The 27,484-nt window shown below is 43.6% G+C and overlaps 1 protein-coding gene across 3 annotated transcripts in view; it reads left to right on the forward strand.

Moving 5' to 3' along the window:
• The window catches only part of LOC147724452 (RING finger protein 151-like), a 285,148-nt gene that overhangs the window by 27,061 nt on the left and 230,603 nt on the right, over positions 1–27,484 (forward strand). The window contains exon 2 of one of the 3 annotated variants that reach the window (XM_086966007.1): positions 23,301–23,399. The exons of the other annotated variants lie outside the window; for them this stretch is intronic. The gene's annotated coding sequence lies outside the window, so the exon portion shown is untranslated. The remainder of the gene's footprint in view (positions 1–23,300; positions 23,400–27,484) is intronic. 3 annotated transcript variants of the gene reach the window in all.

The following is a 27,484-nucleotide window of genomic DNA, read 5'->3' on the forward strand; positions in this document are numbered from 1 at the left end:
ATAATGCTTATATTTACTTCTCGGTGTGTTATGTTTGGCTGTTTAATTTTCTAAAATGCTTATGTGCGTTCATCAGTTAAATAAACATGCAATTGTACGGCCTCTATGTATTCTCAGAACACAAAATAAATATGAATACCTATACGATGAGTGAAAAAGAAATGGAGAAATACAAACGGAAATATTACTAAAAGAATGTGCATAACACCGGGAGCCCTAATTATGATGGTACTGCTGGGGTGGGTCGTGGGTAGACTACAGGGTGCAGATTTCAGTATTTTCTAAGTACCCTCCGTGCTCTGGCCGATACATGTCTCGGAATGCCATGGAGCCGTAATTATGATGGTATTGGAGGGCGGGGTAGGAGGGGGGGGTAGGGTGCGAAGTACTTTCTAATTACCTTCCGAGGCAGAGTTTCATTTATATTTTTAACACCAGAGATTACGATGGCACCACTCGACAAGTCTTCCATTCTGCACGGTCTTTGCAGTTCTTAAAAATAAAAACACAGGAACACACATTTTTTAGACCCATTTAAATGCCCTAAATCTAGGACTTCAGGAAGCTGCCAGAGTCAAGTTCTTGGGTTCTGAATGCTGCAGTATGATCATGCTGCCTCAGCACTGCTTGTGAATCTTCAACACGTCTCGGAATACAAAAGGCATTGCTCAATTCACGCCAGTGTTGCACAGGGCTTATTTTTCAGGGTCTGGAGTTCAGAGACATATGTCGAAAGAGGGGTTGGGCATTCAGATTGTACTAGTCATAGGCATAGGCAGTTTGAGTCCATGGGGCCAGATTACATGACCGAGCAGTCACCCATCATTCTTGCCATACCACCTGTTCATGCAGCACATGCATACCCACATATCCTGGCATCTCCCATTTGCGTGTTCACACGGGGCTGCCTTTGCCCGGCTAGCAGCCTGTGCCATTCATGAGCTCTGCATCGGCCATTGATCATGCTAGTTAAGAATAGCCTTTGATGGCTGTTGGATTTCTTTCTAAAGCCTTTAAACTAATTACTTCTTTCTCGGATCTTCACTCAAAACGAGGCAGCGGTAGGGGGGCGGGAACTGGAGCCGAGGCAGCGGTAGGGGGGCGGGAACGGGGCCGGGGAGACACAGAGAGCGAGGCAGCGGTAGGGGGCGGGAACGGGAGCCGAGGCAGCGGTAAAAAGCAAAAAAAAAAGCAAGCACTCACCTGGACTTCTTCCGGGTGCCTTCAATGGCGGACCAGATTCGGGGGCGTTCTCTGCTTTTGGCTGACGTAGCGTGACGTCGCCAAAAGCCAAAAATTCTCGGAAACGCCCCCGAATCTGGTCCGGCATTGACGGACAGGCCCATCTTCCAATGGCTAGCCTCCATTTTTGGAGCTAGCCAATAGAAGACGGGGGCCGTTCCTAACTCCAGTACAATACTCATTAGGTTTTCGCCTGCGCGAAAAAGCTGCGCAGAGCGCAGCTTTCGCCAGGCAAAACCTAAAAAGAGTAGCTGGACTTAAGACAAAAAATGTACCTACTTGTGACTGAGGCTTTTTCATGTGGAATATATTTCATTTGGGTCTTTATCTCAGCTGTATCCCTGCATCTTTGTTACACTGATGACGATCTTTAGTAAGAACCCTTCATGTGTGTTTGAAGCCTCTACACCGTGTCCTACTAATCAAGTGGCATTCCTCTTCTCGACTTCATCAGATCTTCTATCTGGCCATGTATTTTTTTGGGTTAAAGCACAACGCTTTCAGGAAAATCTCTCCATTATCAGGATAGCCACCATGCATGCTGAACTTTCTATGAACTGCTGCTTTAGAGGATAACTTCAGACTGCATTTCGATTGGGGTGTTTATTGATGAGAAAATTGTATGGTACAATGTTTGTGGAAGCATAAAATAGTGAACAGTGTCTTAGAAAGTTTGCCCTATCTCATTTTACTTTTGTAAAATTAAGTACATGATGTGTAAAAGAAAACAACACTCAGGATAGCCTATAAAGTCTAACAATGATCTAATGCAAAATAGTCAGTAAGCAAGCAAAACTAATGTAAGGCAATTGCCTTTTCTACAGTCCAAAGCTTTACCCTTAATTCTGAGCATGTAATCAGTAGCGGCTGATACCAGACTTGGGTGACGGGGGTTTGGCGAAGGGGTAATGAAAAAAAAAAGGGGGGGCTTACCTGGAACGACCGTCCCGGCCCCTCTACTCCTCCATCATCTTCCATCTTCCTGTCTCCAGTCCTGGCCCGCAGCAGGAAGCACCCGGGTACACAGGCTCCCCTGAGCCAATCACAGCGCAGCATTGTGATTGGTCTGAGCCCCATGGTTCGGCGCTCAGACGGGGACAGAGAGCCTGTGTATGTTCCTCAACAGGCTGTTTAATGCAGCCTGGTGGGGAACATACAAAGTGTGCATGACTGTTTGGCCGGCCCAAGAGGGCCAGCCAAACAGTCATGGCCAATTAGGGAGTGCAGACCACTCCTCCCCCTGCTCTGGCAAGACCCGCCAGCCACTGACTGCAACAGGAAAAATAAACAATAGTTATTATCATTTTATTTTTCCATTTGAGCAGTGTGGTGACGTTCCTCCACCTTAGCAGAGAAACCGCCACTGCATGTAATGTTAAAATTCATATATTGTGCTGTTATATTTATACAATTTTTTTCAATACAAGTGAATGGAAGTGGGAACATTTGACAAAAATGAAATTAACGGATAGCTACCAATGAGGAGGTGATCGGATCTTCACATGGGAATGAATGTGAAAAGTCCAGATTCACATAACACTAACAGGAGCTGACTCTACTACTTTCTGAAAATGTAAATGTGCAATTGTACAACATGACATTACATGGCTGTGGTTCATAAAAAAATTATGTAAATGCATATAAACACTAAGAGTTTACTGATCTTTAAGCTGCTTTTAAAAAGACATAGCAGATAAAATAATAACATGTACTGTACAAGTTAAAGCACACATGAGCATTGGCGTTTTTATAGTACACACACGGAGCATTCCCCACAAAGGCTACTAGGCTGGGTGCAGCATGGGCTCTATACTCGTACCCATTCTGCTTCCAAGGCCTCGAGATTATGCCTTCCAGCTGTGCTGTACACATGCTGCCAAAATATCTGTTCTGTTATAAACCAGCTTGTGGTGTCCTTCTATTGCTTGAAGGGTGTCTTTGCCCCTATGCTCATCTTTTCATTTCAAACAAGTGAACTGCTTCCCCTGGCTTGAGTAGGATCATCCACCCTGAAAGCCTTACACGCCCTCCATTCCATTTACATTTCTATTGATTTCATTGAGTTCACCCTCGAAAATGAGTCCGTCACAACTTCCTTGTTGAAGTTGGAGGGGTATTGTGCAAGGATGCTTATTCGCCATTCTTATACTACCTTATCACTTCATGTGTTCGAGACACTATGTGTCCACTGCTGAGCTTACTTTTAAGAAATCGTCCATGCTTTAGTTGAATTGAAAAACATGTACTGGCACACCTGAAAATAATGATTTATGAAAGGGAAGAATATTTTCGTCTTACTGCCTTGATCACTCTCAACACATTCCTTAAGGGTGAAAACCCTCACCCACCCTTAGGTGACATACTTTATCATATGGTTCGTCTTCACAACATTTGCAGAAGCTTGTTTTGTGGGCTATGAATTCCCTCAATGGGGGAAGGAGCACTAAAAAGGGGGGGGGGGGCAGAGAGGTGCCTATCTGAGCTACAGGTGTGGGGGGGGGGGGGGGGGGTTGGTGCAGAGTGCAGTCATGAAGTGAATAAAACTATCTCTTGGTGCATCTAAATATCTTTATTTATGCCCCTAAGCAATAGGATTAATGATAAGAAAGGAGAGAAGCCTTCAATCCAATCATTGGTAAGGGGACAAACATGGATCTGCCTATTTGTTCTCTTTTACAAAGTTGTGAAGGCATTCTTCAGGACCATACTGTAGTCACTTTGTCAAGTTATTGAGATGAAGTATTGAAAAGTTGAAATACAAAACTTAATTCAAAAACAGTATAACAAGTGCCACAGGAGCTGGATGAGTATCCACCATTGTCTCAACCTGTAAGTATTTCAAAACACAATATGGAGACAAATGTTGACAAGAGAAAAGTTTTTTGCGAAACCATCACTGCGATCTTCCAGGGATGGGATGGGCGCACAAGGAGTTGTACATCAAACATGGGGTGATCATGTTGCTAGTGAACAATTCAAGTTAACGCATGATTATCGGGTCTTAAAAACCATCCTAAAAATATGTACATGTATATTCTTACCCCTAAGGATCATGTGTAGTCCTTAACTCGAGCTTACCAGACCACAGCAAATACTGCCACAACTGAGAGACGCATCATATCATAGTGAGTGTGTTGATCAACAATTCTTCTTCTTTTTTTTCTTAGCACTAAAGTGCCTCCCTAGGTGGAAGAGCTGATAATATGAATACCAATCACGAATAACATGAGTACGGTAGGGGTTTGCCAAATGTTTTTTAGGTTGTAATTTGTTTGACACCTTTTGATTGTGTTCTATGTGATATAGTTTCTCTCCCCATCATTAATTAAATTAAATGATCATTGGGATCAAATACGGTATGTGGTTAGCCGTTATGAAGACCCAGCAGAATGTGCCATGGCGGATTGTTACTATGTACAGTGTAGGTTGCAGTAGATTCATAGCAGTTCTCATATAGCTTCGCAATAAGGTGAAGAGCTTTTGGAAAGCGTGAGGAGATGATTGTGCTTAGGTGCGCTAATGCGTTCTGTATAATAATTATGGTTACACAAGAGGAGCAATGGTTCTGACCATCACTATCCGCTGCTCAAATGTGAAGACCTGCTGCACAAATGAATGTTACAACATACTAATGATTTAAAAAAAAGAGTAAGAGAGAGGCAAAGGACCAGTTGCTCTTATGTTCGCTGTCTTGATGGGTCGACCCATATTCAGTGTCATAAGAGACTTTTGGTGGCAGAAGCTTAACTCAAATGGTGAATCACACCAGCAGATTTGATTCATAGCCTGATTGTGTGTGTTTTATTTGTTTCCTTTCATTACACCTCATTGGTACTTTTTGTAGTAGGTTAATCTCTCGAATTTGTAAATCACATAGTTTGGTGAAATGCAGAGTGTAAACCCTCCCTCACCATTTCTTCTGCTCCCAAAGAAACCACCACTCAAATGGAAAACATGGTTCAAAGCATTTACAAGTATGCGGGTGCCATAGCAGTAACAGGTACTGCCCAGAACATAAATGTTATCTTTTAGAACATAGTTTAGGGTTTGAGGATCAGGCTATTTTCGAGCATTTGCCTCCTTATGAGGTAACAGAGAAGTAGATGAGGTTATCAATACCATCAGACTACACAGATCATGAAAAATATGTAATGAATAGCAGAGTTTTGTAGTTATAAGGCACATATATTTTACAAGAGAGAAACACTGAGATGAATCCATAGTTACTGATGTTGTGGCTCTACACATGTTAGCTGCAGACTGTGAGTTTGAGAAGTTTGCACCATCATTGATTAGAGACTATATAGTTGTTCGATGTAGGGATAAAAAAGTTCAAGAGACATTACTAACTTTATAGAATAAATCTTTGCAAGAAACTATTAGTATAGTGACAAGCATTGAGATTTATCAGGCTTCCTCCAGAGAACTGGTGAAAAACGACAGTTTTGGAGTAGGAGTGGTGTTATGAGATTAGTGTGAGACAGAAATGTTTATAGAGGAAACACACAAGAAAACAAACGAAGGAAGGATGAAATCAAATTTTTTTTTTAAACAAAAGAATGTTTATTTTAGATTTGGATTGGTGGTAGGCAAGGACACTTTGTCAAAGTGTGTCACAAGGTTGATCCTAGATTCAATTGTTCAGCACCGGAAGGTGTTGATTTTGAAGACAGGGAAGTTACATCAGATGAAATAGTATTAGTCATCAAAGAAGTTTCAGAAAAGTGTGTTAAATCGATTAGTGGACTCGTGAACTAGAATGACCGTTGTGAGAAGTTAGCCTGGCATATGATGTCCACTAGTTCTAGTGGGCACCTTGCACCAGTCTAATCGACCCTTATTGATGGTGGTTGTAAAGTCAACCTTATAGAAAGCTATCCTAGGGGTAGCAGTGATGAGCAGTCTTCAGGCTAAGACTTCAGAGAGCGAATTAAGCGAGTTGTTTTACCAATTATAATCCCTTGAGTACCAAATGAAAGCACACCACACAAGGTATATATCAAATATATATGTATTTATTCTAAACACAACCCCTCTGCACTCTTTATGAGGACAGAGGTGAAAGTACAATACAAGTTACTCAATTAGCATTCAATAAGTTGCACAGTATACGTTATGCCATAGGGGCCTCACAAACCATATACTAAAATAGTGGTATAAGAACCACATCTGGAATAGAAAGCAGGCCTTGGGCCTGTGGAATCGCTGGGGCTACTCTGGGGCTACTCTAAACAACCAAAGGTTAGGAAGTAGCAGGCCCACGGGAGAAGTGTGCAGTGTCTAAACACAGCCGCAGGTTACCATTGACTTTCTATGGGAAACAAACAAGTTGCAAATTTACAATTTAAGGACACTTCCGGATGGACTGCGATGGAACCCTTTTAAACTAGGACACTTCGAGAGTCAAGACCCACGGGAGCACCGGAGTACTTGTGTTACCTCACCCAGGGAAGCCAGGAGCATAGGTGCCTTTTCGTGTCGGGTTTCGTCGTCGTTTTCAATGGAGAGCTGCAAAGAAGTGCTGTAGGCGACCAGAGGAGAAGTGTCCGGGTGGATCCAAGGGTGGATCGAAGATCTGAAGAACCTGAAAGCAGAGGAGACAGAGTCTGGGCAACTAGCCAGTGACCAGGGCGGCGAATGAAAGATGCCACCAGAAGTCGGGTGCTTGCAGGTGAAAAGGTAAAGTTTGTCTCTTCAGCCACGAGGACCAGGAGGCGTCGATGACAAACAGGAGCTGGATTCGAGCTGTTCCCACAAAGGATCTAGTTGACTGCGGTGTCCGTATCCGGATTGGACCCAACAAGCCTTGGCAAACGCAACCCTCGCAGTATGTCGAGATTGGCTTTGGTGCAGACCAACAAGGTCTGAGGAACTTCTCCTTTGCAGGGAAGTTGGAGCAAGCCTGGAGCAACCAGGAAAGCAAGTTAGATTCAAAGAAAAGTCTTCGGGGGCTCACTAGCCAACGGGCAAGGAACCGCAAAGGCGCGTCGAGCGGAAATGCAAAAGCTGGGCCCACGGGTAACTCGTGGAGTGGGGGGATCTGAGCTTCAGTGCAAATGGTGCTCGGGTCTGAGGCTTCAAGCACCCCAATGCACAACTTCGAGTTACCTCGTGAAGTAGGTGCAGCTTGCAAAATGTAGGATGTCCAAGAGTTCCGGTCCTACGTCTCTCGTGTTCGGCACGGGTCTCAGCTTTGCTGTGAGCGAAGGTCGGGGTCAGAGATGTCTGGAAGTCCGTGCCCTGTGTCCCAGATTCTTCGGGATCCGGCGGGAGGCTCGAAAATGTAGACCCACAAAGTTGATGTTGGTTCCTGTTTGAACAGGGTGGTCACTCCTTGACCACAAGGGAGATATCTTCCATCTTCCAGTCGAAATGGAATGTTTCGTCCAGGGTAATTTAAAATCCTAGGGACTGGGTTCCTATACTTATACTAAGTTTAGGGGCTGGACTACCTTCAAGGTCCCTCCTATGGGTGGACCTGGGAAGGGGTGGTTACACCCCTTTCCCTTTGTCCAGTTTCGTGCCAGAGCTGGGGCAGAGTGCTCCAGCAACCGGTTTGAACTGGGAAATGCATGGAGCATCTCGTGTGCCCCAGGCTGTGTTTGGAAAGCATTCACTGAATGCAGCCCTCCCTGCCCCAATACACAAAAGCCTGTCTGGAGAGGTGCCAGCACCTACTTGTACAGGAAACCTATTGTCCAGGCCTCCCCTGCCGAAGTTTCGTCCAGCAGCAGGAGGGCAAACTCGTGTCTGTGGCAGCAGCATTCATTTTGTGATGCTGAGGCTCTGTTTAACTGTAAATGGGTAAACCAGTAGCTACATGTCTTCTCCCTCTAGAAGGGTGGAATGCTACCCCCACCACCAGAACGGGCTGGGGGAGGGGGGGGGTGGGGGGCGTAGTATTCCAAAGTGTTTGACACCTTACACAACATGTTTTGATAAAGCCAAACCAAAGTTAGCATTAACCGCGAGGATTATAATGCACTTAAGAGTATATGGTATGGCTATATCATGGGACAGCTATAAGGAGATGGTTCCGAAAGCTGCAGAGGTGCTCAGCTCATGCTAGGGAACCTCTCACATAAAACCAAGGACTCTGCCTCCAGGATTGTCAAGGCCTGCCATAGGAGTGACTTATAGGTGTATATGTGTCTATATGTATGTATATATAAATATATACATATATATATATATCGTGAAGCAAAGTGCGCAAGCGCTTTGGCAAGGGCTCACCAGATCCTCCAAACCATCCGGTTTCTTAGTGGCTCCCAAAGCGATGGTTAAAGATTCCATCTTACTAGAAAAGAACGTCCAACGCTTTTTGGGGCCAAAAACCCGCCCCTTATTCATGGACTTGTAGAAGGAAGACACCAAACTCAGCTCACACTTCCCAAACGCTTTATTATTTGAGAGGGGCGTCGTCCGCCCTACGTGGGTGGAGTCACGATGCCGGGGCTTATGGATACTGCAGTCCTGTGAGTCAAGTAGTTCATCCAATCCTTGAGTAGGGTGGCTCTTCCTTATGTTTCAATGTCATTAAAATCCTTCGGTTGCAGGCGAAGGGAGCCACTAAGAAACCGGATGGTTTGGAGGATGTGGTGAGCCCTTGCCAAAGCGCTTGCGCACTTTGCTTCACAATATATATATATATATACATATATATATATAGGTATACTATATCTAAGTAAGGGGTGATTACACCATCCTTACCCAGGCTGTGTGAACAGACCTGTGGTGTCAGTTTGGAAGGCAAACCAGGGGTGGCACAATACATGCTGCAGCCCCTGGTAGGCCTAGGGTGCACCTATGCCATGGGTACCTATGGTACACTATAGAGGGGCTCACAAGGGTGACCCATTAACCAATCTGGTATGTACCTAAAGTACATGGAGTCCATTTTATTAAGAAAGCAGATAGACTGGGGCCCTGAATAACAGGGTCCCAGGCCAACTAAGTCGAAAACCAGTAAAACACAAGGCAAAAAGTGGGGGTAACCATATAGTCAGATATCAACCTTCCTACAACCATAATCACCCAGGAGCTGTTTAAATAGGAATGGGACAATATGGTATTGTAACCAGCAGATAGGATCACAGTTTCATATGGGAAAGAAAATATTAACTGGGGTATTTGAATCAGGGTTGAAGTTTAAAGGTCGCGTGATTCATGGAAAAGTTTATGTGGCCAAGAATGGTTTAGCTATTCTTGGTTGGTATCACCAGGGATTATTTGGTATGACACTACGACTAGAAACCACAGAACAGATCTCTTTGGTAAGTTAGACACATGGTGGTCAGCATAAGCATTGTTTGATTCGTTCAAAAAAGTGTTTTCAGAAATTTTGGGACAACTTAAAAGTCTTAAACACAAAATAAGAGCAAAGGATGCAGCAATACCCATAAAACATAAATTGAGAAACGTCCCCTTTAATGTCAGAGAGGATTTGTTGATAAACTTGCAAACAGAAAGTCATTGAACCAGTAGTCATCCTAGTGGCTATCTTGCCTTTTTATTACATGTAAGAAGAACAGCACGTTGAGCGTGTTTGGACTTTCACAGTTCAAAAAAAGAAAGATGGGTAGATTCACACCCTTTACCCAGGAATTGATATCATCATGACCATGTTCGCTGGAGCCAACTATTTCAGCAAAATTGATTTGGCTGCAGCATATCGTCTGGTGGTGCAGAGCACATCTTCAAAACATCTCACAGCTTTCGTTTCCCCAGTAAGCACTTTTCAGTTGAGAAGTATATCATTTGGGTTAGCGTCGGCAGCCTCAGTGTTTTAAAGGGTCATGTAAAGTATACTGGTTTTGATTTTAACACAGTAACCTTTTAGAATTATACATTGGTTCATGTCACTGACAATTGAAAACATGATGAAATACTTGAGACAGTCTTGTCCATACAGAGTGATGTGGGTATTATTGCCAACAATGTGAATTGAAATGTGAATTTTCAAAGCAATCTATAGACTATTTGAGACAAGTTATATCGCAGAAAGGGGTGCATAATGACCTGGTTTGGTAAATGCTATTGTGCAAGCACCCACCCCATGGACGAATATCAAGTGGCATATTTTTGGGGAGTTTATGAATTTTACTCCAAGTTCATTCAGAATTTCACAGCAAAATCTGAGTGTTTAAGATCCTTGCTTAAAAGAACAAAGGCATTTGAATGGAGCAAAACATGTGAAAAGAGTTTGAATTGTTGAAAGGTAAAATATCATAACAAAGTGTGCTATCTCCACATGACCCCAGAAAGTAGTGTCTGTGACAGTGGATGCCAGCAAATGTGGGTTAGGTGGTATGATTGCCCAAATGGATGAATGAGGAACATATTGTAGGATTTGCGTCCAGAGCATTATGATCCAGTGAATAAATTACTCGTCATTGAAAGACAATAGCTTATGTATTGCTGGGTCATAGAACAATTCAAAAGTTTTCTCTGGGGTGGGAGTTTCTTACTATTGACTGATCATAAACCTCATGTGTATATTGTGAGTTGAAATCACCTACCTAGGATTGCGAGGTTCAGATCAAAATTGCTCCAGTGTAAGTTATTATTCCAACATATACCTGGGTGAAATAATATCAGAGCGGAAAAGATCTCCATTACCATTGAGTTAAAAAAATTAGATAAGGAAGATAAACCGGATGCATGTTTGGTAACAGCAGTTGATGCATGTCTTGTGAGAGGTTTTACAGAAGATGAGTGGATTTCCAAGTTAGATAATGCTTTGTACTTTTTGGAGTTTTGTGGTATGGGTATTCCAGAGAAAGGCGGGTATATTTTCATATCCATCCTTTTGTTACTGTGGCAAATCAGTTATCTTTGGAAAAGATAGAATGCTAATGAGGAACATTCAGTACACCTTCTACTGTAAAATCAAGGATCATTGAATGAGGTCACCATGGACATTTCAGTCAAACCATCACAAAAAAAGTTTGCCCTAATTGTTGGAGGCCATCCATGGACACCTAGATTATGGAAGTAGTTAAAGTTTGTAAGATATGTTCTGGCAATGGGAAAACCGTAAAACTGTCTATTCTCCTATGCAGCCGGTTGAGTTCCCTGATGCCCTTCAGTTGAATTGACTGTGGACTTACTAGGGCTTTTTCACATGGTACCAGGAAAATACAGATGTGCAGTAGTACTTGCTGACTATTACAGAAAACGGTTGGAAGTAGGGGTTATAACTGTTCCCAACACAAAAGGGATCATTAAGATTTTTCAGAATTTTTTTGCTGGGAAGGATTTCCTAGGGAGATAGATCAGACAATGGTGTGCAGTTCATTCCTAAGGAGATGGTTGAGTTATTTAAACCATCTGATATTTTACATCATAGAATTGCAATTTATCATCCTTAGACAAGTGGCTTTGTGGAGCGCACCAATCATGCATTTATGGAATGCATTCAGTGGGCAGTCAGAAATAGAATGGAAGCGGAAAAGGTGGTGGAGAGAATGCTGTGGTCCTATCGCACATCTCCCAATAGAGTCGACGGTAAGATTCCTTTTGAGATATTGAGAGGGAGGAAAGCACAGTTTATATTCTGTTCTGCTTGGATGAAGAGATGGGGTTTAGGAATGAGTCATGAGAAAATTAATAATGTTGAAATAAGACCATAGGTGAAACCGTATCAAGCTATATCAAGAGAAATATTTAATGAAATGCATAGTGGGATGGTACGCGATATAATAATAAAAATGGGTGATTGCGCCCAAATCAGATATCCTTCCTGGGTACCCAAAGGTCATGCCAAATACATTTTATCTGTGACAATAGAAGCTGTCAGTGGCAATGCTATCACGGTCAAGCAAAAGGAATGGTAGAATGTTTCTAGGGTATCCCAAGTTGATGCTTTACATTCCAGAGTGTCCAATGACAATAGTGTTCAGGAAGAATACTGTGGAAAGTCATCATGTGAACAAACTGATGGGATTACAGACACTGAATGTGGTCCTTTCAGTGTGGCTGTAGGATCGGATATGGTTTGCAGAAGCACACTGGTGTGTAAAAGTCCATGTAGTTGAGATTATGCATGAATCTGATGTTTAATAATTTTCTTCATTCTTCATTGTTTATGCCATCTATGTACTGTTGATTATTACAACTCACACTGTGGTGTTTGTGGATCAGTTTAATATTAATTGGATATGTCAATAGGGTTGTTGGTTTTTACAGGTTGCTTCAACATTTGTAAATTATAATTATTTTGTGTGTTGTTTGCAGTTCTTTATTTGCTAAATGGAAGTGAGATGGTGCAAAGTAATCTAATTATGACATGTATAAAGTACTGCTGAGGATGTTTACTCTAGACTCCTTTGAAAGTTCTAAGTGAGTTGACTCCTGGGGAGCTGGAGGGCTCTGGTGAATTGATGTCTGTCAGCTACGCAGGGTGTCTTGGGTGGTTGGGCACTTTCTGGTGAAGAGTTGATCCAGAAGTGTTGTGATCTCACCGTTTGTTGCCTCAGGAGTGCCACAGAAGTGAAGACAGGTCCACAACTTCCCCAGGACACCACCAATTGTCCGAGCAGGAACTGGAATACAAGTAGTGGTAACCAGGGGGAAGAAGGGAAACAAAGCAAGGAAAGTAGGGCAGAGAGGGTGTTCTCCAGATAGGTCGCCAGGAAGTGGATAGCGGATATGTAATCAGGAAGCCGGGATACCACCAAACTACATCAGCTTTCATAAAAAAGAAAAAACAACATATATTTATTAACCAATTCTAGATACTAGACTTAACTTAAGTAGTGTATCACTTGTTAGTATACCTTTTCTTCGGGTTATTTTATACTGATAAGACAAAACAGCAGGGAACAACAAGGACTTTCTGGAATATCTGCATAAATGATACTCGAAATGTCAGGGGTTAGGGAAAAATAAAGTGGGAAAAAATAGGTCTCTTGTCGCTTCGGCTCTCACCTGGATAAATGGCCTGATGCACATGAAAACATCCAATACCACGCAGAGTAAAAAATACGGGGCTTACTATTGCTTAAAGAGAGCCTAAACCAAGCTCGATGTCAGTTGAGAAACACTGACTCATTGCCACCATGGCCATATAGAAATAATAAGGGGGGTAAATGATAACTGAGAATACTCTTGTAAGTCAAGGAAATCTTCAGGCATACGTCCGTATCCTGAACAATCAGAGCAAAAACAAATGTCACAAACGCCAGAATCCAAACGTACAAAATCAGGGTGAGTACTCTTACGAAATTGCAGAGGAGAACTCCGATTTCGTCGGGATATGTTTGCAAGTCACCAGAGTTCACTGTAACGCCGAAAACGCTCTTTTCCCGATGCAGCCCAAAAACGCAACCACCGTGACCCGGACGCATTAGGGAGGCCCCGGAAGCAAAGTCCTGAACGCGAAGCGTTGGGGTTACTGAGAGGGGGGCTGAAAAAGCTACCGCCCTTAATCCGGTGCATGCGTTGTTGGCCGCGCATGCGCATAGGAGGCTGCGGCCATTTTGCCAACCATGCTGTTGATCGGCTCTTGCCAACCGCGACGGCAGGCACTACAAGAAGTATCCTGAAGTCTTCAGAGATAAACTAGGCAAGCTGAAGGGTTTTCAGCATCGCATTAAGGGGAGTGGAGTTGGCCTAACAGTTAAGGCTGTCGATCTCAAATCTGGGGAACTGGGTTCGAGACTCTGCAATGACGCTGAACATCCTATGATTCTGGACAAATCACTTAATCTCCCCGTGTCGAACAAAAATGAATGAGTCCTCATGTAATGCAACTGGTGTTATGTAAGGCGCTCTGATACCCGATTTGGGTCAAGTTCATACTATATAAAACTCTGTAAAATAAAAAATAATGAAAAGAATAATGCAAAGGCAGTTACACGCAAGGTGCACAAGGTGCCCCTGAGCTTGCGTGTTGAGCTAAAGCGTCAACTGGAACTTTTGTGTGCTATGGATATGAATGAGCCCATTGCAAGGTCAGAATGGTTAGCTCCCATACTTTTAGCACGTAAGGCTGAAAAGTCCCTTAGAATGTGTGTGGACTTCTTAATGCCAACATTTGGATTGATCGCCAGCAATTGCACAACATAAATGAAATGCTGGCAACATTAGATGGTTAGTATTTTTCTTCATTTGGCATCTCCTCAGCTTATCACCAGGTTGAGTTAAGTAAAGACTCCAGACACCTTACCTCCTTCGTGACACCGGAAGGAGCTTTCTGTTGCAAACGCATCCCCTTTGGTTTGGCGTCAGCTTCTGCAGTGTTTCAACCCCTCCTGGGCAACTTATTAAAAAACACTGTGGGAGTTGCGTTTTTTCAAGACGATATTCTCATCTATGCACAAACCGAGTCGGAGCATAACTACAGGGTCGTACGTATGTTTTGAGTGACAAGTCACAGGTAACTCCTCCTTCTTCCATTGATCCCATTGTTGTGAAGGTTTCACTTTGGTGCAAACTTGCTTTTGACGTCGTGGGTCCTTTTGGTATCACTGGGTGTTCTCCCTTGTACGCACTAGTCTTGGTGGACTACATGTTCAAGTGACCTGAGGTAAAGTTCGTGGAGTGTGTTAATTAATCGTCCATCATCAATTTTTTCAAAGAAGTTTTCCTCCGTGAAGGGTTTCCAGAGGAACTGGTGACTGATAATGGCACCCAGTTGGTTTCCTTGGAAATGCAACATTTTCTTAGGGAGCATGGCATTAAACATGTTTTAACTTCTCTTTATAATCCCCGCAGCAATGGTCTTGTTGAACCCATGAATCGTTTTATCATGTATCAATTGCAATTGGCTTTGGTAAACGGTTTGCACTGGAAAATGGCTGTTGCTGACATGCTGTGGGCGGTCAGGACTACCCCTCATTTCAGTACCGGCATGTCTCCATTCATCCTTCTCAGGGTTTGAGTTGTGGGTTCATAAATTAAACCAAGATTGGATGTCTAAGAAAGAGATTGATCAATGTAAACTTGGCAAAGTAGCGTATGTGAGAGCGGCAGTACAAGCAAAATATGCTACTACATCCAAGAAAGTTTCTCCTGTTTGTGTTTATGATTGGATTCTCGGTTCTCAGCTCCGGCAAAAGTGAGAGAGCTGAAAGACTGCGTGGTGGTGCTAGAGAATGGTAAGATACAGAACAAATGTTTATATCCGTTGTTCCCCAATCCAAGGTTGTGTATGTTGGCGGGAAGATGGGTGTTCATTTTGATCATGCTTCTACTAATGCAACTCCTGCACATGCTGGTTCCTCTACTGCTAATACAACTCCTGTTCGTTCCAGTTACATTTTTGCTAATGAAATTCCTTCCAGAAGGGTTTTTGTCCGGATCGCGCCACTTCGAGGAGTATCCCTTCCAGGGTAAGAGCTGTGTAGTGATTGGTATATTTCTTTAAGAGTCATTGTAGAATTGTATTGATGTAATAAGAATGTTGTAATTGTAATTGCAATCTAAGAATGTTATGATTCACTTTGTCAGCAGTTACCCACTAAGCTGCATGCATTTTATGTACCGAGCTGCTTAATAAACCTGAAGATTATTTTCATATATAAATGTGTGCTTTACACTTATTTATCATTCTGGAGAACTTGACTACAATTTTTGGCGACAGGCTGGGCACAGGATAAGGAGTTTGAACCATTTCTGCAACTATCAAGGACATTTGGGAGTGTTTTTATTGTTTCTATTTGAAACTGAGCAGTGCAAGATCTACAATGTAGGAGGTGTTGTGTTAAGCTGTCCTGTGGATAACCTGAAGTTTCCAATGTGGATGCGACGTGATCCACGAGAAAAGACAGACTTGCGGATGCTTAACATTTTGTTTTAGACAGTTTCCTTAAAAAGAAAAAGCAATTGTCCGCTACCGAAGCCTTCAAGGTGAGCCTCTCTTTCCTTATTTTATTTCAGGGTAAAAGGGAGTCAACGGTAAAAAGGGAGCCTACGGGATTCAACGGTTATCTCCGGCATACCCAACCTCCTCACCTTTTAATTCACGCACTCTTCACGCTCCACTCTTCATGCTCCATTGTTCACAGCACACGTTCCGTGTACAGGATTAGAACGCATTTGACGTCAGTGAAGCGCTTTGTTTGTGAGTTCACGTTGGGTGTAGCAAACGTCAGCGCGCTTCCAGGTCACGTTGTGTGACCATCTTGGAATCCATGGTTACGACCCTACAACAAGCAGCGTCGCTCCGTGCCGGAAGCATTTCCATGGTATTTCCTCAGGCATAATCAACGCGAAATACATTTCTCTAGGCTGTTCACCGATCTCAAGCAACGTGACGAAGTCATTATAATAAGATGGTATTTTCTTGACCGACTGTTCCTTCTGGTACATTTAAAAGTGCATGCAGCACTATTTTCTCGAGGTTTGGCCATAATCGTTTAAGGTTTCCTTGTTTTGTTTTTCCTTCCTACCAAGTAAAATTGAACTTTGCTGGCTTTTGTTTATAGTTCATTCTGCTCTGCAACTTTCAAGATAATATTCCTGTGGCAAATGAGTACTGCTTATATTTATTTTGCTACAGTCATGCCTACTGATACCACAGATGTTGTACCTTCAAGGTCAAACTCTTCAGTAGACACCAGTTTGTCAAATTTGCATATTAACTCTCCTAAAGAATTTTTGCCTACACCTGGTGAACCTATCGTAGCATGGTTGGACTGGAAATAATATTTCCTCAACTATATTGCAAATCTTGAAGATGTCAGCGGAAGTTTCTCCCCTGAAAGAAAGAAAAAGAATGTTATTGTAGGGGAAGAGCTACGTCAGCAAACAAGATCGCTGCTTAGGCTCCTGGCTCCGCCGACCTCCGTAACCCGCCAAAATATCCTGTACATTATCCTGATCTTACGCCTAGTCTCTGTGTGCATGAACTGTTCCGCACTCCGATGGTGAAATCCGGAAACTTTTATCGGCTTGTTTGACGAAGTTCCATCGAGTTGAAGTTTGAGGCCCTACTCCTGCGGTGAAGCCGAGGCCTCGAGTACTTTCACAGCCTGGCTGCAGTGCAACAACATCGGCCGGGAGACCCAGGCTGGGTCCGGTCACTCGGAGTGGAGGCTTTGTTTAAGCCCGAATTTAGCGGCAATCGTTTCTATTGCTCAGAATCGATGGAGGAGTGATACTGCTTGCCGCTGGCTACGTGTGGGGGTCCCCGTCCCGCGGACCCGGTATTGGGCCCGCCGTGGTTCGGGGTCTCTGGCCTACGGCCTTAACCGGGTAGACCGTGGCTGCGAATAAAGACCGGCCACCCTCAGCATCTGCACGTTCGTGATCCTGTTTGTCGTCCCCCCCCGAGGATGCCAGATTCACCCGGGGAGGTGATTGTGATTGGTGTCGGGCATGAGACTATGGATCGAACGGTGCAGGAGACATCGGTGAGGTCAATACTGGCAGAAATTTGGGCGTTTCACTCACATGTTGATGTCTTATTGAGCAAATTGGACACGCGCCTATCTGAGATGCTCCCTGGTGGAACTGGACCCAGCCTTACTGTTGAAACAGGAATCTGCAGCCATTCAAACCGCGGCCATTTTGACTCCGTGCGAGAACTCAGTGAGGAAACAAGTATTGGAACCATTGGATGGTGCCCTGGGAGACGGTGTTCCCGAGGATGTCATTGTATTGCCGAACCTTCCACCACTATCGACTCAGGAGATATCAAAAGGCGTTCCGCTCCCGGAGACTTTTGTTTGTGACTTTCCATTCATTTTGTGGTCATCTTCTCCTTTCTTGGTGACTCTACGACTCCTGTGCAGGATACATTGGGACTGTTCATCTAGGAGGGAGAGTTCTTCTGCGTCTGAAGTTCTTGTGGACTCACTGCCTGCGAGTCGCCATGGATTGATTCTTGATGACTCTCTTCTCCTTTATTACTTCTTTGTGTGCCTTTGGGTCTCGCTGGGGGGGTTCGTGTGCTTGTTCGGAAGGGCCAAGGTTAAGCTGATCAACTAGGTCGGGAAGGGTTGGAGTGGCTTTCACAAGTGTTTGACCTGCAACTGTTTGATCTAAGAGGCTGGACGGTGTATCTCGGTACCCTCTCATTTCTTCTATAGCGCTGTCATAAGTTTGTCTTTTAGTGATAGGGGTTGGCTGTTTCTGGCGGGGGGGACTGAAGGGGCTGGGAACCCAAATGGTTAAGCCCTCCTCCATTCTTTTTCCTACCTTTAGGGTTTTAGTTATTAGGGGCGACAGGCACGCTGCTAGTGGGGTCAGGCTGTAGCCATTTGCAGGGTGGGGGGCTGGAAAGGGTTTTTTATTTTGCCTTTTTTTATATCTATGGCCTTTCTTTTCCTTCTCTTTCTTTCTTTAAAGGATCAGTATAGCTACGAATCATTCGGATTCTTATCGTGTGCTTGTATTTAGTGCTTATTCTTCTATGATATCCTTATTCCCGGGTGGGCAGGCCCCGAGAACTGGCGCAACATTGAATGTCTATTGTGTTGTCGTTTGTACCGATTTATTTGCTTTGGCGCCAATGTTCCATTATAGCGGTTATTACATGCATATCCTGTCTCTTACCCTGTCCCCCGCATTCTTCTGTTTGATTGTATGGCACCTGATCCTCTCTTATATAATATAAAATGGAACCTCTGTCTCATCCTGGAACCCAGTTGTGCATTCTAATACAAGTTTTATCCTGAATCGCTGCCGGAACTCTGGGTTGTCGGCTGATGAGCTATGTCGTACTGTGATATCGGCGGTCCTAATTTGTCTAGCGGCCGGTCCCCGCGGTTGTAGGCCCATGCTTGTATTTTTACTGAATGCTAAAATAAAGGTTTTAAAAAAAAAAAGAATGTTGTTTACTCTTTGGGTCCTGAGGGTTTACGCATTTTTAATGAATTGCATAAACACGAAAGATCTGAAGGAGATTTAGATGTGTTTAAATGAGCTATTTTGGATCTTGATGACCATTTTTGTCCCTCTGTATGTATTGCAGTAACTAGACTTTCTTTTTTCCACAGGAAGTAAGAAAAACACGAGTCAATAGAGGAGTATGTCTCCTCATTAAAGAAATTAGCAAGAAAGTGTAGATTTGCACAACTGCATGACAAGTTCATACGTGACCAGGTAGTTATGTATACTAAGAACAAGACCTTGCAAGAAAAGTTGTGGGTAGAAGGAGAAGGTTGTTTGAAAGATATTGTTGCAATGGTTAAAAAAACAGAACTCTCTGAGCATTCTGCAAAAGCTACACTTTCACAAGAAAAAAAGAATTCGGAAGAAATTGTGGGGAAAGTGGTTGAAAAGAAGTCAGCCTATAAGAACTACAAGGGTACAAAGTTTGATAAAAAAAGAAATCAGATTATACTGTCACAGAGCAAAATAAATATAGTAATTTGATCCGTTTTTGATGTGGCAGTTACTCACAAACCTAAGAAAAAGTCTAAAGGCAAAGTTGCTTGTTTACATGAAGAGGAGGAAGTGGGTTCCTCAAATTCCAGTGACAATGATGTACAAGTTAATTGCGTCCAGAAAAAGAAGGTGGTACTAAACATCACTGGTATTTCTTCTTCTAAACCTTTGTGTCATGTCTCGTTAGGAGGTATCACAGTACAATTGGCAGCTGATTCTGGTTCACATGTTTACTATAATTTCACAAGATGTATGGAAAAACCAGTTTGTCAATAGTATTGGCGAGTGGGTGGAACCGAATGATGTGTCCGCTGAAAGCTTTACAGGAGAAAAAGTCAATATGTTAGGTTTCAGAACCTTAATTTTTCGTTTTAAGGAAAGACAATCGATAGTAAAATTGCATATAGCTACGGAAGGACCATCAGTGTTTGGCTGGAGAGATCAAAAGTTGTTGGACATCATTCTCAATCCTAACAGTAAGGAGCAAGTTTTAGTGTCCTGTGAAGCTGAAGACACCAAGAAGTGGGTCCTACAAGAATTTCCAGAAGTATTTACCAGTGGCATGGAAAAATTGAAGGGTTTTACTCATAAAATGTGTTTGAAAGATGGAGCAATTCCTAAAATCCATAAAGCAAGAAATATTCCTTTCGTAGTTAGGGAAGAAGTTAAAGGGGAGTTGGAGAAAATATTAACGAACAATGTAATTGAACCTGTAGAAGCGGCTGAGTAGGTTTCTCCATTGGTCGTATCCCGTAAGTCCAATGGTAAGGCCAGTTTATGTGTGGACTTAAATTATCTTAACAGCAATATCTTGGTTGACCAGTTCCCACTACCCAGACTTGATGTAATGCTTTCCCTGACACGCAATGCTACATATTTTTCTACTTTGGATCTTTCTGCTGCGTATCATCAAGTGGTATTGGATAAAGACAGCAGACGGTTCACCACATTCTGCACACTTTTGGGTGCTATAGATTTAAAAGGATGCCTTTTGGTTTGGCATCAGCCACTGCAGTATTTCAGAGGCTGATGTCAAATTTATTTGATCTCATTCGGGAGGTCATATTATTCCAAGACGATATTTTAATAATGGGGAATGATAAAGCACACCATGACAGCATTCTGAGAGAGGTTGTCTCCATTCTTAGAGATAATGGTTTAAATGCTGAAAGTAGCAAGTGCAAGTTTGCGGAAAAATCGGTCACTTATTTGGGCCATGAAATTGGTGGTTCTGGCATTAAACCTAAGAGTTTTTTGGTGGAGGCCATACTTAATGCACCTGCTCCGAAATCTAAAGACGAACTTCGATCTTTTCTTGGGTTGGCAGAATTTTATTCGAAGTTTGTTAATAATTTTTCGCAGAAAACATATGACATACACTCTCTAATGAAGAACAAAGTTACTTTTGTTTGGAATGAAGCATGCAAAAGTCTTTCAACAGAATCAAGGAATCTATTGCCAATGCACCCACATTACAGGGTTTTGATCCACTTGCTAATACAATTCTGACCACTGACGTCAGTGGAACTTGGTTGGGTGGAGGGTTGTCGCAAATTTCTGAACATGGCAAAGATGTTATTATAGCTTTTGCGTCGCGCTCTCGGTCTCCCACTGAAGAGAAGTATTCGGTGATAGAACGAGAGGCATTGGCATGTGTATGGGCCATGGAGCATTTCCGGAAATTTATATGGGGAAAAAAATTGTCTTACGATTTGATCATAAACCTCTTACGAAATTACTCACCACTGAGGGTCTCTCAAGGGCGTCAGCAAGAATTGTTAGGATGTCAATGAGACTTCAGGATTTTGTTTATGATGTACAATATGTCCCTGGAGCAAAGAATGTAATTGCAGATTTTCTTAGTCGTTTGCCTTTACCTATGAAGGAAGTTGATCCTGATCCTTGGTCTGACTTTTGTGTTGCGGGAGTTTTTAGTGACACGGTTGGACTACGTAGGAAGGATTGGGATAAAGAGTATTTGAAGGATGGAGTTCTGTTGACTGTCAAAAATAGGATTATTAATGGCTGGTCCAACCAGTGCAAGCTGGATCCCAAGTTAAGAGCATTTTGGAAAGTTTGTGACAAATTGAGTTTAGATGGTGATTTTGTTTGTAGGGGAGAGAAAATTGTACCTCCTTCAGGTATACGAAGTAAAATTGGAGTCATAGGCCATGAGGGACATCCTTGAGTGTCTCGCACTAAGAGGAACATTAAAGCTTTGTATTGGTGGCCAAGAGTTGATTTAGACATAGAAAGACATGTACATGCATGTGTCAGTTGTGAAAGCTCAGATAAAGCCCATAAGACACCTAATCCGCCTATGTCATCTCTCAGTTGTCCAAATTTGCCTTGGGAGAACGTTGCATTAGATATTATGGGACCTTTAATTTGGCAAGATGGAGTCACTAAGTTTTTTTTTAGTTCTTGTTGATTTGTTCTCTAGGTGGCTTGAAATTGAAGTAGCCACTAAGGTTGATACTGATAGTGTAATCAGTTTCCTTGAGAAATGTTTTTTAAGAGAAGGTTTTCCAGCATCCATTTTGACCGACAATGGAGTTCAGTTCAATTCAGATTTGATGAAAAAGTTTATGAACAATACTGTCATTGAACAGATGTTTACTGCTTTGTATCATCCTAGGGGAAATTCAGTTGTTGAAAGAGCCAGAGTTTTAAAGGGTGTTTTACAGTTAGCAAAGAAAGGAAATAAGAACTGGGATGATGAACTCAACAAATTTATCTGGTTGTATAGGATTACTGTCCATGAAACTGTTATAGAGAGTCCCTTTGGATTGATGCGGGAAAGATTTCCCCATTGCAAAATCAACCCTGGATGGTTAGGAAGGAGCAGGAAATATGATTGGGATCCTGAACAAGTTAAAGAATCCTTTTTGAACTCTCAATGTAAGAATAAGCTTTATTTTGATGCTAAACATGGTACCAAAAAAGTATGTATTAAGGTTGGACAAATGGTAAGAGTTAAATCTGGAAGGGAGACTGGTAAAGTACAAATTTAAATTCGAAATTCTAAATTTTCAGATCCTAGGACGGTTACTAGGGTGATGAGAAACACGGTTGAACTTGATGATGGTACGGTACATCATATGAGTCATGTTTCCATTTCTGGCGATTCTGCAATTTAAAAAAAAGGTGTTTTGGAGGGAAAAAAAAGATTATTGGTGGTGTGATGTTTTTTCCTTCTCTTGAAAAGGGGAATGAGTTGAATATTAATTCTAATATGAATTCTAATCCTCAATTGTTAGTACTTCCACAGGTTGCACAAAGTCCGAAGGTTGGAGGGAGTGGTGAAGATTCTAAAGAGAAAGATAGTGGTGGATGTCAGATGGTTATGATCTTGAAGAGTTTGAATCTTTTGATCTTGATGGTATTGAATCTCTTAAACGTGATACGAGGGGAGAGTCAGGTGTGCACAGTGGAGTTGTAACTAAGGACAATTCAGTTATAAATATGTCTAGCAAGTTTGGGAGACGCATTATTACTCCCAAGAAATGTGATGACGTTGTTTTTAAAAATATTATTTTCCTTTTCTTTTTATGTATTTGTTGTGTTAAGAAGGGAGATGTGTAGTGGTTGGTATATTTCTTTAAGAGTCATTGTAGCATTGTGTTGATGTAATAAGAATGTTGTAATTGTAATTGCAATCTAAGAATGTTATGATTCACTTTGTCAGCAGTTATGTTATGTTATGTTATTTTATTTTTATATAGCGCAAATTACCACTGGTCTCTAAGCGCTCAAAGAAGGAACAGGGACCTGCATGGCTGCTGGACGGAGGATTAAACAGATGTCAGTGTTTCTCTGAACAGGTGGGTTTTTAACAACTTTCTAAAGGGGAGCAGGGCTGATTCCCTACGCAAGGCCTCAGGTAGGCCATTCCAGATCCGAGGCAGGAAAACCGAGAACGCTCTGCCTCCTTTGGTCTTGAGATTGTATCTAGGGGAGGCTAGTTTACATGCCTCTGTAGAGTGCAGAGCCCGTCCAGGCACGTACTTTTGGACTCTGTCCTTTATATATTTTGGCGCATCTCCATAGAGGGCTTTGTGGGCTATGCACAAGCTCTTAAAGTGCACCCGCTGTTTAATAGACAGCCAGTGCAATTTATGCAATAAGGGGGTGGCCCTCGTACGCCTATGGAGGCTGAAGATTAATCTAGTGCGTCATTTTGCACCACCTGCAGCCGCCTCAAAAGCCTCTGCGAGATGCCTAAGTAAAGGGCATTCCCGTAGTCTAGCCGGGAATAACAGTAGCTGATACAATTGTTTGTAGGGCCGAAGTGGAAAGGTGTGGAACAAGTTTCCGCAGTTGCCTAAGTAGGCCCATGCAGTTACCCACCACTGCTGATACCTGGCTAGACATTGATAGGTCGGAATCGATCTTCAAGCCCAAACTCTTTACTACTAGTGCTGGGGTCGGCGCCACCCCTAGTTCTGAGGGCCAGAACAATTCACACCAAGGGCTATTTTGGACTGGCACAATGAGCATCTCGTTTTTTTCTGGGTTAATTTTTAACGAGTTAGCTGCCATCCAGTGAACCGTAAACCTGAGAAGGTTTCTCAACGATTCTTGTACCTGGCTGGTATGTTCAAGACGGACCAAGAGTTGGGTGTCGTCAGCGTAGTTAAAGACCTGGCACTCCCTGCCTGTAAGTGCCTCTACCAAGGGCTGCAAATAGATGTTAAATAGGAGTGGAGACAAGGCAGAGCCCTGTGGGACTCAACAGGTCAGGGAGCCCGAGGTCGACATCTGGTCACCCATTTGAACTCTTTGGGTGAGGTTGGTCAGGAAAGATCCTAACCACTGAAGTTCTTCCCCCTTTATGCCCAGATTCGACAGACGGCTCAGCAAGATGTCGTAACTGACCGTGTCGAATGCTGCTGACAGGTCTAATAAAATCAGAGCACTCGGATGTTTCTTATCGGCTCAGACTCTAAGCTCATCGAGCACTGACACCATCACCAGCTCAGTGCTATGTTGTTTCCTGAAATCGGTTTGTCGGGAAGGAGCAGATGATGGTCATCTAGTTATTTTGCAAGACATTTCAGGACTTGTTGTTCTAATATTTTGGCAACAAAAGGCAGTTTGGGAGGCTAGTCAACTGGCTACTCAGGCAAGGGGGGGCGTGCTGGTCCAGGAGTCTGGGATCTACGAGATTTGTGGTGATTTCTGAAACAATATCCCTAACTTTTTGAAGGAAGAACTCCTGGAAGTTATCATAGGTCGGCAAATCTCCCACAGCGTTTTTGTCCCCTTTTTGGATCAATTCCTTCAGTATTGCGAAGATCTCTTTTTGTTTATTTCCCGCCAGGCTAATCCTAGCTTCATAAAATGCTGCCTTCTTCCCCAGGATAGCTGATTTATATGTGCCAAGGAGAGTTTTATAGGTTATTAGATCCAGTGGGTCATACCTAAGTCTCCACCTCCTCTCAGCTTGGCGAAGGATCTGCTTTTTTCCCTTAAGGACTCATCGTACCATGGGGCCCCTTTCCCTTTATCTCTAACCCTTTCTTTCCGTTCGGGCGCCAAGAAATCAAAGGCCTGACGTAATCGGGAAAACAGGTCTGCGCATTTGTGGTCTAGGTTATCCTCACTTGGCACAGGGACGGGGATAGAATGGAGTAAGGCAGTTAAGGCATCTGCCTCAACGTTCTTCCATAGCCTGACTTTCCTCCACAGGAGTGGTGGCTGCAAATGTGTGCTATCCATGGGGACCCAGCATCTCACCAACGAGTGGTCCGACCAGGCACAAGGACTGATGTCAGTTATCCGTGCCAGTGGTTTGGAGGACCAGATTAGATGTAGCGTATGCCCTTTAATATGGGTAGGTGTATTTACCAGTTGCACCATTTCCATAGAGCTCATGTTTGACTCAAATGAAGCTTCCACAGGTTCTCTATGTGGCCTGTCCCAATGATAGTTAAAGTCCCCCACCACTAGGCGGTGTTTGTATCTGGAACATAGATTTATTTATTTATTTATTTACGCAACTTTTATAGCGCGACAAATACCCGAAGGTGTCTCGGCGCTGTGGAGCAACTGGAATCTATCATCAAGTCATCCTCTTACTGATTAAACAGCCATGTTTTCAAGAGCCTGCGGAAGCTCATCAGATTCGGGGCGGTTTTGATGGCTAGTGGCAAGAGGTTCCAAAGTTTTGGAGTGGCCACAAGAAAGCGCCTGTCTCCCCAGGTGACCGATCTTGTGCGTGGCACCGGGAGGAGACTGTTATTGGCCGATCTTAATTGCCTCCTAGGAGTATACAGCTGGAAAGCTTCAACCAGGAACCTAGGTCCAGTGCCATGTACAGCCTTATAAGCAATACAGAGGGCCTTAAACTTGACGCGGCTCTCCACTCTCAGCCAATGAAGCTGACGAATACCAAGAGTGGTAGATTTGCGACGAGGGATGTTGAGAAGAATCCTAGCAGCCGCATTCTGAATAGATTGCAGCTTCGTTGTGACACGCTTCTGGGTGTGAAGGAAAAGTGCATTCCCATAATCTATCCTGGAGAAGACTAGGGTAGAGACCAGGGTCTTCCCAGCTGACGGCGGGAGATAAGGCAGCAGCTTCTTGATTTTTTTCAAAATGAAAAAAGACGACGACACAACCTTGTTGGTGTGGAGGTCGAAAGCCAACTTGTTATCAAAGATCACTCCCAGGTTTCTGGTTTTTTCTACTGGGACAGGTGGAGGGCCAAGCTTTTCTGGCCACCAACCAAAAGACCATTCAGGGGAGAGTCTTCCAAAGGTCATGATCTCGGTCTTATCCGAATTGAGGCGAAGGCAGTTCAGAGCCATCCAGCTACTGACCTCAAGCATAGCTTTCTGAAAGTTGGCTGCTACAGTGAGACCATCCTTATGGATACCCAGCACCAGCTGGGTATCGTCTGCATACGATGTAAGCTGTATCCCATAGGCCTTTATTATCCTCGCCAAGTCCGCTACATAGATATTAAAAAGCATAGGACTTAGCGAGGAGCCTTGTGGGACTCCACAAGGGAGTGCAGAGATAGGGGAATCAGACAAGAGTTCCAGAAAGCTCTTGTTAAAGTCAGGGGTGGGTCTAGGGGGGGTATGCTACTAACAGTATAAAACAAGATGATTCCAAAAAGATTTTTATTGCCAAGATGTCCGCGCTATCACAGTTATCCGCCAGTATTTTAGTTACTGTGAGACTCTTTTTGAACAGCACCGCAACTCCCCCCCCGCCCCTCCCTGCAGTCTTCTGATCTGTTATGCCAGACCGCGTCATAGTCGGCAGGCAGAGCTGCCACCATGTCAGGGGTAGAAGTGTCTCCCAGCCACGTCTCAGTAAGCGCCAAGACATCGATGTTACCTTCTTGTAAAAGGGAGAACACTTCAAGGTGGTGTTTCTGTAAGGAGCGCGTGTTAAGGACTGCAATATTCAACCCATTTCTTATGAGGAATCGGGGCTGCCCCAGGGCTCTCTGGGTCCTCTCCCCTCCTCCCTCCAAGTGGCTGGTTGCCAGCAGGGATTCCGCTTGCAGTTTTGCGCGGACACCCTCCTCCAGCACACAGCAGTCTGGGTTGAGCGCCATTAGAATCTCAGGTGCATAGCTCAGTACCCAAGCAGGGGGTCCAGCCCCTAGTCCCGGCCGGTCGCGGACGGGCGCAGACGGGCTTGCCTTTGGCGCTGCACGCGTCCGCTGCGCGTTGCCTCCATCTGCTGCTTTTATGGCAGCCGCGGCATCAACTAGAGCGTCAACAAAAATGGCGGCGTGGCCTGTCCCACCGGAAGTTGACCTGACCGCACCCGTCACTCTAGCCCTGATCTCTTGACTGGGTGAGAGCTTTCTGCTTAATTCAGAGACTCTGTCCCTCACCACCCCTTGTTGTAAATATTTTTGTCCACCCTAAGCGTGGAAGGGTATTCT

Source organism: Lissotriton vulgaris, chromosome 4_1 (assembly GCF_964263255.1).
Source record: "Lissotriton vulgaris chromosome 4_1, aLisVul1.2, whole genome shotgun sequence".
Lineage (NCBI taxonomy): Eukaryota > Metazoa > Chordata > Amphibia > Caudata > Salamandridae > Lissotriton > Lissotriton vulgaris.